Source organism: Schistocerca nitens, chromosome 1 (genome assembly GCF_023898315.1).
Source record: "Schistocerca nitens isolate TAMUIC-IGC-003100 chromosome 1, iqSchNite1.1, whole genome shotgun sequence".
Classification (NCBI taxonomy): domain Eukaryota; kingdom Metazoa; phylum Arthropoda; class Insecta; order Orthoptera; family Acrididae; genus Schistocerca; species Schistocerca nitens.
In genome coordinates this window covers 1,149,861,796-1,149,877,714 of record NC_064614.1, presented here as the reverse complement: position 1 = coordinate 1,149,877,714, position 15,919 = coordinate 1,149,861,796, and the positions used below count along the sequence as shown (strand labels likewise).

At 44.3% G+C, this 15,919-nt stretch overlaps 1 protein-coding gene across 1 annotated transcript in view; it reads left to right on the top strand.

Annotated features, from left to right (window-relative positions):
• The first annotated feature begins 318 nt into the window (after positions 1-318).
• The window catches only part of LOC126199850 (uncharacterized), a 48,082-nt gene continuing 32,481 nt past the window's right edge, over positions 319-15,919 (top strand). Inside the window, exon 1 of the mRNA XM_049936658.1 lies at positions 319-421. The gene's annotated coding sequence lies outside the window, so the exon portion shown is untranslated. The remainder of the gene's footprint in view (positions 422-15,919) is intronic.

Sequence of the window (15,919 nt, the reverse complement as noted above, 5' to 3'; positions counted from 1 at the left end):
AGAGAACCGTAACGGTGACGTGTCTTTACGTGACGTAACATGACATTGATGGTATGTGCTATTGCCTCCATTTGAAACACAATACAGAATGTTTTGACGCGACGTAAAATGTCTGCCATACCTCCATCAGGACTCAGCTACCATACGGTCGAACCTCTATCGCGCATACGCAACGTCAGCCACTTCTAATAAATCATGCTCATGTATTTTCTGTTTTCATGTCTGTGGTGTGGAAATTTTATCAGACATTCGTTCACTATCGTTTAAATCTAAAACTATCGAACTGTCTACCTCATCGATATATCGTATAGGCGTGGGATTTGAAATTACGAATAAGTGGCGTGCTAGTGTTACGCACGTGTGACAGCGAAAATTTAATTCTATTACAAGATACTACATCTCATTGAAGTGCTTTACGAAAGTAAGTTCTATACCTGTAACCCCTGTCTGAGAGACTGGTGGGTGGCAGGTGGTAGTAAAGGACTTGCAGCACTGTGGAGCTACATTAGAGGAACGCTGCTGGATGTTTGAAAATTAATAAATACGGGAAAACAGCTGTTTTGGGCTAAGAGACCTTGTATTCCGAACGTAAGAAAATGTAATGAAGATGCGCGGCGATATGCTTCATTGCTTGTTTGACAACGCACAACCTTATATTGTATACAGTATGTGTAATATTTTACCTACTTTTTACCCTATCCATAAATATTAGCTTCATCCGAAAGGTGCTTACCGCCCGACAGCATTTCCTATTTCCGAGTTTTCTATCCTCCATTTTGTTCATCGAAAATTATTTTGTCGTTAACATTTACTTCGGATTATTGCCTTAAATCACATATACAAAGTGTTACGATCACTCCCAAAAGAGGGTATAGTATATATTTCCCTCCGACCAAGCCATTTTCATCGTTTAGGATCCTCTTGTGTAGGTGGAATGTAATATTTGTGTACCATCTTTTACTTTGTTTCTGTATACTTTAATGAATCGCAGTTAGACTGGACATAATGTATTTTCCAAAATTCCCATCATTTTAAGTTATGATACTCTTTATCCCACGACAGTGCCACAGATTGTTACAAAAGTTCCTTTATTTGGGTATTCAAAATTCTTGCCTTCACCAACTGTCAACTGAATTGTCAAGTTACTATAAAATCGTGACTAATAGCTACAGTACCTAATTATAAAATTTTCCTTACTGACACACAGATATTTTTAAAAGTGAACTAATCACTGGTGAACATTTATGGTAATTTACGTTACTATGACATACAGATATCTTTTACTTTCCACAGACAGTGAAAATTGAATTTACGACAAGAATGCGCAAAGAATGTGATCAACATAATATCTTTGATATTGTTGGGATAGAACTGATAATGTCATAGAAGTCAAAGTTCAAGCTTCACATTGTCAATGATGGATTACTGTGGTTTGTACCTGTAAGAGCCTCTCTCCTGAAACCCCACCTGTGACTCCTCTCCCCCCCCCCCCCCCTCTCTTACGATAAAAATGGTTTTAATCCATGTTTCTCTTGCATACAAACTGATATTAAAGGTAAATACCTTCAAAACAGGCTGTTAAAAAATTCCACATCTTCAGAAACCCTTTTCTTGCTATTGCCAGTCCGCATTGTATATCATTTCTACTTTGACCTGTTGTTCATTCTTCTCTCTGAACTTTAATTTACTCTCAACATTTCTTTTTGGTTTCTCCGGCGTCTGCAATGTACAGATTAAATAACGTTGGAAAAGCTACAACCCTGTCTCACTCCCTTCTCAAATATTGCTTTCTTTCATGCCCACCAACCATTACAATTACAGGCTAGTTTCTGTACAAATTTTGAAGAACCTTTTGCTCCATGTAATTTATTGCTGCTACTTTCAGAAAGTGAAAGAGTGTACTAAACTCAACATTGTCAAAAACTTTCTCTATATCTTAGATTTTTAGAAATGTAGATTCGCCTTTTTTGTGTGTCTTGTGATGTAAAAGTCAGAGTAAGTATTACCACTCTTGTTCCTATATTTCTCTGGAACTCAAATTGATTTTTCCTGTGTTTGGCAGTTTTCTCATTTTTCTGTAAAAAATTTGTGTCAGTATTCTGTAGCTGTGACTGAACTGATAGTTCAGTAACATTCCCACTTTTTTATATATATAATTAAAATTGCAAAGTAAATTAAGATACATTGTGCTACAAACTATATATACAGTACATATATTACACAAAAAATTACTATATTTATAAAATATGGTTATATTTTAACTGTAATAAATGGTAGCATTCGACCATTTTATGTCCTACACAATTGAACAATGCATTTAGTGTGAGAGCAGTCTCATCATCAGGTTGTCAAATCAGGTCAACACTTAAATCTACCAACACATTTGCAACATATGTAAAATTAAAATGAATAAAAAACATACCGGACTTAAGACCTTCGTCTTAAATTAAATTGTCAACTTCTGTCCCTTACAAAATAACAGGGAGACAGAATGACTGGTTAGGAGCTCTTTCACCCATAACTGTGCCCAAGTTTTGGAAGAAAACACAGGTGACACCTGTATGCAGGAAACATATTGGTAGATATCTACAAAGTAACTATTCAGTTGCATTGACGTATATCTGTTGTTGGACATATTCTGAGCTCAAGGGTAATGAGGTGACCATGCCAATGAGCATAAATTCTGATAATACTGTGTATTTTAAACTTATCTCAAGGCATTCAGGTGGATCGAGTCAAATATGTATATGAAAAATGCGACTCATTACCACACCAACACTTTCAAGGTGTAATCATAAGGTTTTAGTTACCAACTCGAAAAAAATCTTGGTGTGGCCATGAAACTTGACTATGGTGTTAGTCCTCCTGTACATAGCCTCCTTTCTCGGCGATTCATGACTTGGTCATCTTCGTTGTGGTAGTCTGCATTTAGGCTGTTCAGGAAGTTTTCCACCTTGAAAATCACAGTGTCATCATTGTGGAAATGTCTCTAACAATGGTTTCCTCATCCAACACAATTAAAGAATTTGCTGTACACCCAATGGAACAAACACAGATCTTGGAAACTTTCCTGGACTTTGTCTTGATGTCCGTAACCTTCTTTGAAAATTTTAGTAATATATTGCTATAACAGTGCCCCTTATAAAAATCATCTGTTAACAACACATCATGGCAGCCTCACCAGGGTACCCGGATTTTTTTCAATTCTTGGTGCTTCAAAAAAGAATTTCTGCAATTTCATTCATCATTCAGATCACACTTTGTAGCATCTGCACCATCTAACTATGTGCCATATGATGATGCATTGTAGCATTACATTTCCACTAATTCATCATGAGCTGGTGTAGCATTTTCCCCCTTGAGATGCAACCAAATGAATTGCCGCACAACACTCCACTTTTCTCAGTGGTGAATATTTTGTTTCAACTCCTCTAGTGCCGTGCCGTGATGCTGAGGCATGGGGATGTTAGTATGTATGAGAACTTTCATAATAGAAAATGTTATATCTCAGGGAACTTTGACCACTTGTAAGTATAATAGAAAAATACTGTCTGGGTCACTTTGGATGCTTATTGGGATAACTGCATCCAGCCTTTCCTACTGGTCATCCTGAGATCCAATATCTAATTACTGCAAAGTGCTCACTCTGCTGACGAGCTGTCCTTCAGATTAATAATTTGTTGAATCTTAGGATGAGCTATAACAAAAGCCATACACCAGGACTGCAGACTTATACAATTAGTCTATGAAATGAAGTACTGTCTGAAAAAGTTGCACACATACTCAGTAGGATCTTACAAAGATTTCAGAATTGTGCTTAATACGAGGCATGTTTTCATTTTGAAATTAAAAAATGATGTGCTAAGATATCTCAATTTTATTTTTACATGAAAGCCTGTACCTTAATCTACCTTTCTACATAATTTCCGTCAATACTGAGGCACTTGTCATAACGTTGTACCAGTTTTTGAATACCCCCTCATAGACGTCTGACGCCTCACTTGTTAACTACTGCATCACCACTGTTTTGACTTCGTCATCGTCTTGAAGATGCTGACTGCTCAGGTGTTTCTTCAAGTGCAGGAACAGATGGTAGTCACTGGGCGCAAGATTGGGGCTGTACGGAGGATGATCTAGAGTTTCCCATCGAAAAGATGTGATGAAGTCTTTGGTCTGATTCGCCACATGCGGATGGGCATTGTCTTGCAGCAAAATGATGCCCTTGCTCAACTTGCCATGTCCATTTGTTCTGAATTGAGCGGCGCAGATTGTGCAATGTCTTACAGTAAGCTGCTGCATTTATTGTCTCATTATGAGGCAGAAATTCCACAAGCAATACTCCTTTTATGTCCCAAAAACTGTACACATGATTTTCCGGGCAGAAATTGTTTGCTTGAACTTCACTTTTCTGGGTGAATCTGTTGCTTTGATTCTGGTGTGACGTAGGCCACCCATGTTTCATCGTCTGAAACAATTTGGCTTAAGCAATCATCACCGTTGTTGTGGTACTGCTCAAGGAAAGTCAATGCACTGTCTAAACGTTTGGTTTTGTGCACATCCGTCAACATTTTCGGTAATTCAAGTGCTCGGTCACAGTGCCATACAAAACACTATGAGAAACATTAGAAAAGTCATCCCACAAGGAGGAAATCGTAAGGCGTCTGTTTTCTCTCACCTTATTGTCCACTTCCTGCATCAAACTTTCATTAACGACCCAAGAACGCCCACTCCGTTGTTCATCAAGCACTTTTGTGTGGCCATCTTTAAATGCTCTCACCCACTTTCTTACCATTCAATGACTCATAATGTTTTCTCCGTAAACTGCACAGATCCCATGATGAATGTCGGTCGCTTTTAGGCCTTTAGTACTAAGAAATCTTATAACAGCCCATACTCCACAGTCAGCGGGACTCACGGTTATCGGAGGCATCTTACTTACTCAGTACACAATGTAAACAAGGAAGAATCAGACTGTAATGGCATCAGTGCGTAGACAACAGATGTAGGTACACAGTGCGCATGCGCAGAACGCCGACTGCAGCGCTGTGACAGAACGGTACTTAAAAAACACACCTCGTATTCAGAAATGTAAAACTTTACATTTCACATAACAAAAAAAATATATTGATGTATCCTATGACTACAGTATGAATGAGTCAGCTCATACTAACACAAGGGGGTCACAATTTGTACAGATATGAAATTGAATGTTCACATAGGCTGAGTGATAGGTAAAGCAGGTGGCAGACTTTGGTTCATTTGCAGAAAGTAGGCAGATGCTATCAGTATACGTAGGAGTTTCCTTACAAAACACTTGTATAACTCACCTTACAAGGGTGGTTTGAAAGTTCTCTGAATCACCACGAGAGGTCAGCATGAGCGCAATGAGTTGTTCACATGATATTCATTGGACTGTTGTGCGTGCCACATCAGTGCTCTTGGAAGAGAGCTGTGGCATTGACATGGCTCTGTTGTTGTTCCTGCATAGTGATTTGTGAAGATGGAAAAAATTGAGATTCAAGCAGTGATTAAGTACTTCGTAAAGAAAGGTATGAAAGCAAAGGACATTCATGCTGATTTCCAGAATACACTGGGGGACTCTGCTCCTTCATATTCATCTGTTGCCAAATGGACAAATGAATTTAAATTTGGTCATGAGAGCAAAACTGAAGGATTAGAAATGGAAGAATTATCTGCAAGATGGGTGCCGTGACTCATGACTCTGGATCAAAAACATATGAGAATGGACATATCGGAACAATGTTTGGCCCATTTTAGGACGAAACGTGTGTGCACTACTATACCTGAGAGACAAAACAACAGTCAAAGCAGTGGAAACATGCTGATTCTCCGCCGCCAAAGAAAGCAAAGACAATTCCTTCAGCGGGAAAGGTCATGGCGTCAGTGTTCTGGGATGCAAAGAGGATTCTGTTTGTAGATTATCTCCCCTTTAGGCAAACAATTACTGGAGAATACTATGCTAACCTCCTGGACAAATTGCAACAAAAGATACATGAAAAAAGGCCAGGTTTAGCAAGGACAATGCGCGCCTGCACACGTGCCATTGCCATGGCAGAATTACTCGAACTAAGGTATGAATACTTGTGACACCCGCCTTATTCACCTGATATGGCTCCGTCAGACTTCCATCTCTTCCCAAAACTGAAAATTTTTCTTCGTGGACGAAGATTCACTTCAAATGGAGAATTGATAGCCGGAGTTGACAACTGTTTTGCAGGCCTGGAGGAAACTCATTTTTGAGATGAGACCAAGGCACTCGAACATTGTTGGACCAAGTGCATTAATCTACAAGGAGACTAAATTGAAAAATAAAAAAAGTTACAGTGATATAAGTACTTTTTTTCTATTCTGTACTGAGAACTTTTCAAACCACCCTCATAGAATACTGAAACTGTGTGAGACTCATAGGAAATAGAATTAATGGAGGGTATTGAAAGTTTTCAAAGAAAAGCACCACTGATGGTCACTGATTTGTTTGGTTATATGGGAGAGCATTATAGAAACACAGAAAAAAAAGTAATGGGACATGCTTGAAGACAGACACCGATAAATTTCAAAACCGGTATTAAGTAAATAAAGTAAGAGTGTAGTAAACGCTGTACATATTACTACTGTCATGAGGACAAGATTAGATTAAATTCAGTGTGCACAGAGGTGTCTAAGCCACCAGCCTTCCTGTGCTCCATGTACGAATAGAACAGAAAGAAAATGTAATGTGTAGTACAATAGGAAGCACCCTCACATTCATTTTCAGTGTATAGATGTGGATAAAAATGAAAATACTAAAACATGAGAAAGTAGGAGATGAGCTACTCTGAGGGCGGGTCGTGAGTCGCATTTGGGTAGCTCAGTGGGTGGAGCACTTGCCTGCGAAAGGCAAAGGTCCCGAGTGCAAGTCTCAGTCCAGCACACAGTTTTAATCTGCTAGGAAGTTTCATATCAGTGCACACTCCACTGCAGAGTGAAAATTTCATTCTATGAAAATACTGTTTTACATACAAATCCCAAAAGCTTCATCCACAGTTCATTGAATATTCAGTGAACTGTGGATGATTCCCAACCAACAGGGATTACATGCATTGATAAAAAAATGATAGTGCATTGAGAATGGCTAGTTTCTAGCTGAAATATAGATCGTCGGCCGTTGTGGCCGAGCGGTTCTAGGTGCTTCAGCCTGGAACCGCGCGACCACTATGGTCGCAGGTTCGAATCCTGTCTCGGGCATGGAAGTGTGTGATGTCCTTAGGTTAGTTAGATTTAAACAGTTCTAAGTTCTAGGGGACTAATGATCTCAGATGTTAAGTCCCATAGTGCTCAGAGCCATTTCGAAATCTAGATCTGCCAATAAAATTTAAAAAAGGATGACTGATAGATTAAATATATTATTTACAAGTCAATATAACAGTCGCTGAGTGCAACAGCGTTCTGAATGGAAGGTAACCTGAGGCGAGAGTCTGAGAAGCCAACAAATGTTTTGAATGTTTTGTTATGGCACACATTGTATGCATATTGGATTTTGACAAATGGTTTATGTCTGCTGCTATTTTGATTACATCGGTGGTCAAAATTGATGGCTGATATCAACATGTTCGACATTTGTAATTAGGGGTTATAATGAGTTAGTATTGGTATACTAGTATTGAAATTTTCATAGCTATTCACACTTGCTAACGAACACTATACAAGAGAAACATGTTATACTCACTGCATTGCCAGCTATCTCACAGAACATAGTCAGCATGTGCGTTCAGAAAAAGTTAGTGCGAGTACTGGATGACACACTTTTAAAACATCATGCTTAGCATTTCAGAAATATACTTGGTCTCATGTTACAGACATATGCAGAACAGCCATTTCCTCTTTCATAATGAAGCGGAAATTTTATGTAATATTGATGAGACTGACCACACATTTTGACCTATAGTGTAAAATATTCAAAAATTCTTTGGCAAGTTGGTGCTCAAGAAATTCAATTCTCACCAAAAAGTTGCAAACTATATCAGTATCTAGTTTTGGAAACATGAATATTCAGTTTGGTCTGTGGAAATTTTTTTCTGTGGCTACTGATCTGCATATCCGGGACTCAGTACAGACAAATGTGAGATGTTGAATCATATGACATGAACAAGCCATGGGAAAGATATTTTACTCAGCAATGTATTTTTAAAGAAATTACTTACTACTTGAGAGACTGTCTGTGTAATGGTTCTTACTAATTGTATTATGCTTGCATCGAAAATAGCATATTGGCCGTTACTTTTTTTTCCTCTTGGAGAGGCTTTGGAGTACTTGTCTTTGTGCTTATCAATGACAAAGGTTACTTGAACTTTTCCATCTCATGTTCCGTGCACAATTTCTAAGTGAAATAATTCTCCTGAATGGATACTGGTTGGAGCCAACTTGGCTGATTTCAGTGACAAATAATTTCCCTATGATAGCCATTGTTTTCCACTTCTAACTGCAGAGAAAGTTAGGAAATTTGTGGTAGAAAGTAGTGCCTCACAGAAGCCCTGTAAGCAGGAGCAGAAAATGGCCAATGAAAATACCTACAGTTTTCTCCTGATTCTGTCTGGCTGGAATGGTTAAATGTTAAATTAGTTCCATGGAACGGTTTGGAGCTTGAAAAATCAGGCAGATGGCCAGCAACCCTTGCAGGGTTGAGGTGGCAAGCTGGGGTCCTGCTGGAGTGGAGTTCATTGTGAAGTGGTTATTTGGGAAATTATGAGCTTGTGATCCTTTGTGATCAACAAGATTACTTTTTCAGTGTGGAAATCCTGCAAAGCATTTGAAAGTGCAGTTTCATCTGCAGTCATCGTATTCTGCTTACACTCGTTTCTGCTTTTCTTAGCGAGTGTTGTGTATTAGAGACCACAGACCTGCTCCCCCCCCCCCCCGCCCCCCCCCCCCCCCCCCCCGCGCCCCCTCCAGGAGGCTCGTCACTCTTTTGTGGGTTCGGGCTCGGCTACCAGGGGGCCGTGCTGCATGTCTATCCTCTTGCTATTCTTTTTATCCTCCCTTGGGGAACATGTCTGGGGTGTTATTGGGAATGTTCCGCATTGTTTGAAGCTGACATAAGAACAGTCGCACCACTGTTTTTCGTTCCCTTTTCCTTTCTTTGTTTCCCTTCTCCTCTCGTTTCAGCTCTTTTTTTTTCTCCCCCCTGCACGCTCCTGATGGCCAGCCCATGTGTCTGACGAGTAACAGGTGACTGGGTAATGCATAATTCCCAGCCCCGGGTTGAAGGTAGGGTTCACATGTACCCCCTGGTACAGGCCAGGCCCAGGAAGGGGTGACTGCCTCAGCTGCTCTCTTCCCAAACTGCCGATTGATCCCTCTGTCAGGTGTTCGGGAGTTGTGACCTGAGGTGTGAACAATCACCTAAGGTAAGTGCACCATTGGAGACGCTGGCAGTGATGGGGGATTTTCTCACAATGAGCCAATCATCTCCACAATCAGCATCAACGAAACGTAAATGGGATGAGGCTAATGATTCAAAGGCACTTCCAGCTGCACCATGGTTCCTTGTGGTTTCATGTACTGAAGTTGGTCAGTCATTTGCAATGGTAAATCCGTTTATTATTCAGAAATGTGTTGATGCCCTTGCCGGTCCTGTGAAGTCCTCCTCTCATTTATGGAATGCACTTTACTTTTGGAGACTGCTTCTGATTCTCAAGTTCAACAACTGCTTGCCACCTCGCTTCTCCAGGCTATCCTGTTCGTGTTGAGGTCCAAAGAACTCTGGATTCTTCTCGTGGTGTTATTTACACTAGGCTGCTCAACGAGATCCAGTCTTATCTCTCTGATCAGGGTATCATCGGCATCCATCGGGTGATGAAAAAGGTAGATTCCTCCTTAGTAACAACCACACTCTTTTTCTCACCTTTGATAGAGTGGTGCTTTCGTCCATCATAAAGCAGGCTACGAAATTATCACAGTCTGACTGTACATTCCAAACCCAATGCGCTGCTACCAGTGTCATCATTTCAACCACACTAGAACGTCGTTGACACCCAGCCAAATGTGTAACCTATGGCAGGGATGCGCATGAGGGCGATTGTCTGCCTCCTCATCCCCGCTGTATCAGCTGCAATGGCGGCCACCTCTTGATGAGCGGGCTGTCCAGTCGCTCCCAAGTTATTGACTAGTCGCAAATCCTGCGATCTCCCATCTGGCACTTATAGTTCTGTTCTTGTTACCTCTCACTCCATGAAGGAAATGGCCATGCAGACATGTGACCTCAAATTCATCTCTGAGGTTGTGAAACCGCCCAGTGTCAAGGCAGCATCGCCATCTCCCCGTCCAGCTGTGCAACAAACCATCAAACTCTTGCCTCAAGGGGCGAAGCCACCGGCTATGCAAGTGGTAGGCCGGAAAGGACAGGAGGAGTACTCCCATGAAGGCTTCCTACATTCCTCCAGCTAAGCAACACCTGAGTGTTCCTCTGCTTACCGAAATCCTCCTTTGTCAACTCAAAGATCCTCTTTGGTGGTGTTGCGACGTGATACCTTAGCCCTGCCTGTTGTATGATGTGACTAAAAGGAGTTTCACACATTTCGGTCTTTATGTGATGGTCCCCTGTAGGGTTTGACCTCCATTCTTCAAAATTTTCCCGAAGAGCGAGCCAATTGGGGAAGGGCGCCTTACAAGGTGCATTGTGTCCATCGTGCATTGAGATCTTTAGCCCACTTTCTCATCGCCGCATTGCAGTCCTGCCCATTCTCCATCTCTGGGTGAGGACACCTTCTTGGGTGTGTTTTCCACTATGCACTATGCAGTGTCGATTTCTGCCTCGACGATGACCATGGACTTCTTTGCACCTGATATCCAGCACGGTAGCCACTCCACTGTGGTGGGGCCACCATGTACCCTGTTGGCTGTAGCCCCCTGGCCCCACAGGGATCGCTCTGCTGATGCCTATGGCGTTAACTCCCCACGTATGCCAAGGGGTAGATGCCATCCCCCTGGGGCATCGGGTCTCCTGGCAATGGCCATCCTGCCAGGTGACATTTGCTGCAACTGGGTGGCGCCCGTGGGGAGGGCCCCTGGGTGGAGAGGGTGGCATCAGGGCGGATGACGTGATGAAGCATAGTCCATCATCTCATGCTGGTGGTGAAACACCAGCAGTCTCTAAGCATTCACGAGCTCAATTCAACACACAGAAGAACGATCCCAAATTTTTCCCCCCCCCCTGGGCACGCCATTGGAGGAACTTACGTCAGGCTAAGGATGGCAGCGGATCTTATTCACCCCAGTACCTTGTATGTTCGAGAGCTGACGAGGAATATTTCATGATCATGAAGCCTCAGTTTTTTGTTGAGCATTTAGAGGAGAAGTTCAGGGAGGTGGAGGGCTTATCCAAAATGAGATCTGGGTCAGTCTTGATCAAAACAGTGCCCTCTGCCCTGTCACGGTAGTTACTCGATTGTGACAAGCTGGGGGTTGTTTCTGTAACCATCACACCCCATTAGAGCTTAAATATGGTCCAGGGTATCATATTTCACAGAGACCTTCTTTTGCAGTCCGAGATGAGCTGCATACGAATTTAGAGCAGCGAAGTGTACATTTCGTCTGGTGTGTCCACCAGGGTCCGCAGCATAATCAGGTTGCCACCGGTGCCTTCATCTTGGCCTTTGAGGGTGATACATTGCCTGAGAAGGTCAAGGTGATGGTCTACCAGTGTGATGTAAAGCCCTATATCCCTCCCCTGATGCTGTGCTTTAAGTGCTGGAAGTTTGGCCATATGTCTTCCCACTGTAGTTCCAGCATCACATGCTGAGGTTGTGGACGCCCATCATATCCCGATACTCCATGTGCCCCACCTCCCATCTGTGTCAACTGTGGAGAGCACCATTCGCCGTGCTTGTCTGACTGCAGGATTCCCCAGAAAGAAAGGAAAATCATGGAGTAGAAGACCCTGGACCGATTGAACTACACTGAGGCTAAGAGAAAATTTGAACGCCTGCATCCTGTGCGTATGATATCGTCTTACGCCACCGCTACAACAGTTCTGGCACTATCAGCCCCGCCAACCCAGGTCACCTCTCAGAGCTGGAATACTACACCTGGCCCCTTGATGGTGGGGGCGTTTCCCTCCCTGTTGCTCCTGCACCACCTACTTCGGGAGCAACACCCTCCCAACCGTCAAGGATGTCCGTCCCCACTTCTAAGCCGGAGAAGGGTAACTTCTTCAGCTTCTCTCGCTAGGAAGGGGTCCTTGGGTCACTCCCTTCCCAGGTTTCTTCTAGTGGGAGAGATGACACCGCCAGTGGCTGAAGAGCCCAAAAGCAGCTGGTCGTAGGGCTTAATGGTCATCCTCAGTCCCGGAGACTGAGCCAGTGAAGTCCTCCCAGCCAGGGAAACCCAAGGAGCAGCGAGAGAAATCCAAAAAGAAAACCCCTAAGACCAAGGAAATTGCAGTGGCACCCGCACTACCACTACCTACAAGCTCTGCATCTGAGGGTGGGGTGGAGATTTTGGCATCCACTGAGGACCTAGATCTCGCCAGACCCTCACTCACAATGGATATAGACTGCTCAGGCAATAAATCGGTGGCAGCAGGTGACTATGAGGCGGAAACTGCCTCATTGAACGTTCCATGCCTTCCCAGTCTCTCAATATCATCCTCCAGTGGAATTGTGGCAGATTTTTCCACTGCCTGGCTGAGCTACAGCAACTTAACTAAGCTTTACACCTGCCATCTGCATTGCCCTTCATAAAACCTGATTCCCAGCAATGCGAACCCCTGCCCTCCGCAGCTATAAGGGATATTAGAGGAACCATAGCGACTATAATTGAGTGTCAGGTGGAGTTTGTGTTTATGTCCTAAACTCAATCTGTAGTGTACATGTGCCTCTTCAAACCTCTCTTGAAGCTGTGGCTGTCAGAATAAGGATGACGCAGGAAATAACTGTCTGCAATGTATATCTTCCTCCAGATGGTGCAGTACCTCTGAATGTATTAGCTGCACTGATTGATCAACTCCCTGCACCTTTCCTACTTCTGGGTGATTTGAATGCCCATAACCCCTTGTGGGGTGGTACCATGCGTACTGGCCGAGGCAGAGGTGTCGAAACTTTACTGTCGCAATTCGACCTCTGCCTCTTAAATACTGGGGCCGCCACACATTTCAGTGTGGCTCATGGTAGTTACTCGGCCATTGATTTATCAATTTGCAGCCCAGGACTTCTCCCATCTATCCACTGGAGAGCACATGACGACCTGTGTGGTAGTGACCACTTCCCCACCTTCCTGTCAATGCCCCAGTGTGAGGCATACGGACGCTTGCCCAGATGGGCTTTGAACAAGACAGACTGGGGAAATTTCACCTCTGCTGTCACCGCTGAATCTCCCCCACACGGTAACATCGATGTGATGGTTGAGCAGGTGACTAGCACAATTGTTTCCGCGGCCAAAAATGCAATCCCTCATTCTTTAGGATGCCCGAGGTGTAAGGCAGTCCCTTGGTGGTCGCTGGAAGTCACTGAAGCAATTAAGGCGCGTTGGCGAGCTCTACAGTGGCACCTTATAGCCTTTAAATGGCTCCGTGCCCGTGTTCGCTACCTTATCAGACAACGGAAGAAGGAGTGTTGGGAGAGATACGTCTCCACCATTGGGTGCCACACGTCACCTTCCCAAGTCTGGGCAAAGATCAAACGTCTTTTCGGGTACCAGGCCCCAACATCTGTCCCCGGTGTTACCATAAATGCCGAGTTATGTACCGACGCAAACACAGTTGCCAAGCACTTTGCTCGAGCCTCTGCGTCAGAGAGTTACCCCCCCCCCCAGCCTTTCGTACACTCAAACGGCGGCTGGAAGGGAACATCCTCTCATTCACTACACCCTGCAGTGAATCCTATAACGCCCCATTTACAGAGTGGTAGCTCCTCAGTGCCCTTGCACATTGCCCCGACACAGCTCCTGGGCCTGATCGCATCCACAACCAAATTGTATGAGTGGGGTCTCCGGGGACCACTCCCGATTTTTATCCAAAACTTCCTGTCGGCTCCATACTTTCCATGTGCAAGTTGGTGACTCTGATAGTCCATCCATATCCAGGAGAAGGGAGTCTCACAAGGCTCTGTATTGAGTGTCTCTCTCTCTTTTTAGTGGCCATTAACGGTCTAGCAGCAGCAGCAGCAGCAGCAGCAGCTGTTGGGCCCTTTGTCTCACCTTCTCTGTATGCAGATTCTGCATTCCGTACTGCTGCTCCAGTACTGTTGTTGCTGAGCAGCACCTCCAGGGAGCCATCCACAAGGCGCAGTCATGGGCTCTAGCCCATGGCTTCCAGTTTTCAGCTGCAAATTCACATGTCATGCCCTTCTGTCAGCGTCGTACCATTCATCCGGGACCCCCACTTTACCTTAATGATGATCCACTCACTGTAGTGGAGACATATCAGTTCCTACGACTGGTTTTCGACGCTCGATTGACTCGGCTCCCTCATCTTTGTCAGCTTAAGCAGAAGTGCTGGCAGCATCTCAGTGCCCTCTGTTGCCTGAGCAACACCAATTGGGGTGCAGATAACTGTACGCTGCTGCAGATCTACAGAGCCCTTGTCCAATCCCGAATTGACTATGGGAGTGTAGTTTATGGTTTGGCAGTGTCTTTAGCATTGCATTTACTTGACCCTGTGCACCACTGTTCGATTAACAACAGGAGCTTTTAGGTCAAGAGGTCAAGTCCGGTGACCAGTGTACTGGTGGACGCTGGTGTCCCTCCACTGCAGATCAGACGTGCGGAACTGCTCGCCAGTTACGCAGCACACATTCATAGTTCCCCTGAGCATCCGAATTACTGTCTCCTTTTCCCACCCGCAGCAGTCCACCTCATGCATCAGCGGCCCAGATCGGGGCTAACAATTGTGGTTTGCATGCGGTCCCTTTCTCTCTGAACTGTAGTCCTTCCCTTTACCACCTCTACTTGCAGTCCATTCACATATGCCATCTCGGCCGCAGCTTTGTATGGACCTTTTGCATGGCCTTAAGGACTCTGTTAACCACTCCACTCTCTGCTGTCACTTCCTCTTGATTCTTGACGTGTTCCGGGGCTCTGAAGGGGTTTACATCAATGGCTAAATGGCTGATGGTCACATAAGCTTCGCATATGTTCATGGAGGACATACTGAGCCACATTCCTTGCCAGTTGGCTACAGTGTTTTCACTACACAGCTGGCGGACATATCTCATGCTCTTGAGTACATCCGCTCATGCCCTGGTGAGTCATTTCTCCTGTGTACTGACTCATTGAGCAGCCTACAAGCTATCGACCAGTGCTACCCACGCCACCCTCTGGTAGTGTCCATTCAGGAGTCCATCTATGCCCTGGAACAGTCCCGCCATTCTGTGGTGTTTGTGTGGACCCCAGAACACGTCGGAATTCCCGGCAACGAACTTGCCGACAGGCTGGCCAAACAGGCAACGCGGAAACCGCTTCTGGAGATAGGCATCTCCGAAGCTGACCTGCGTTCTGTCTTATACCGCAGGGTTTTCCGGCTTTGGGAGACGGAATGGCGTAACAGCACGCACAACAAACTGCGTGTCATTAAGGAGACTATGAATGTGTGGAAGTTTTCCATGCAGGCCTTTCGTGGGGAATCAGTTGTCCTCTGCCGGCTCTGCCATTGGCTGTACATGGCTAACGCAAGGTTACCTACTCTGTTGCGAGGACCCACCTCAGTGTCGCTGTGGCTCCCAAATGACAGTCATCCACCTCTTGTTGGACTGCCCACTTTTAGCCACTCTGCGGCAGACTTTTAACTTTCCTAGCCTCCTGCCTTCGGTGTCGGGCAACAATGCCTCTACAAGTTTTACGTTTTATCCGCGAGAGTGGGTTTTATACTTCTATGTAGGTTTTAGTGCATGTGCTTTGTCCCTCTGTGTCCTCCACTGTAGTGCTTTTA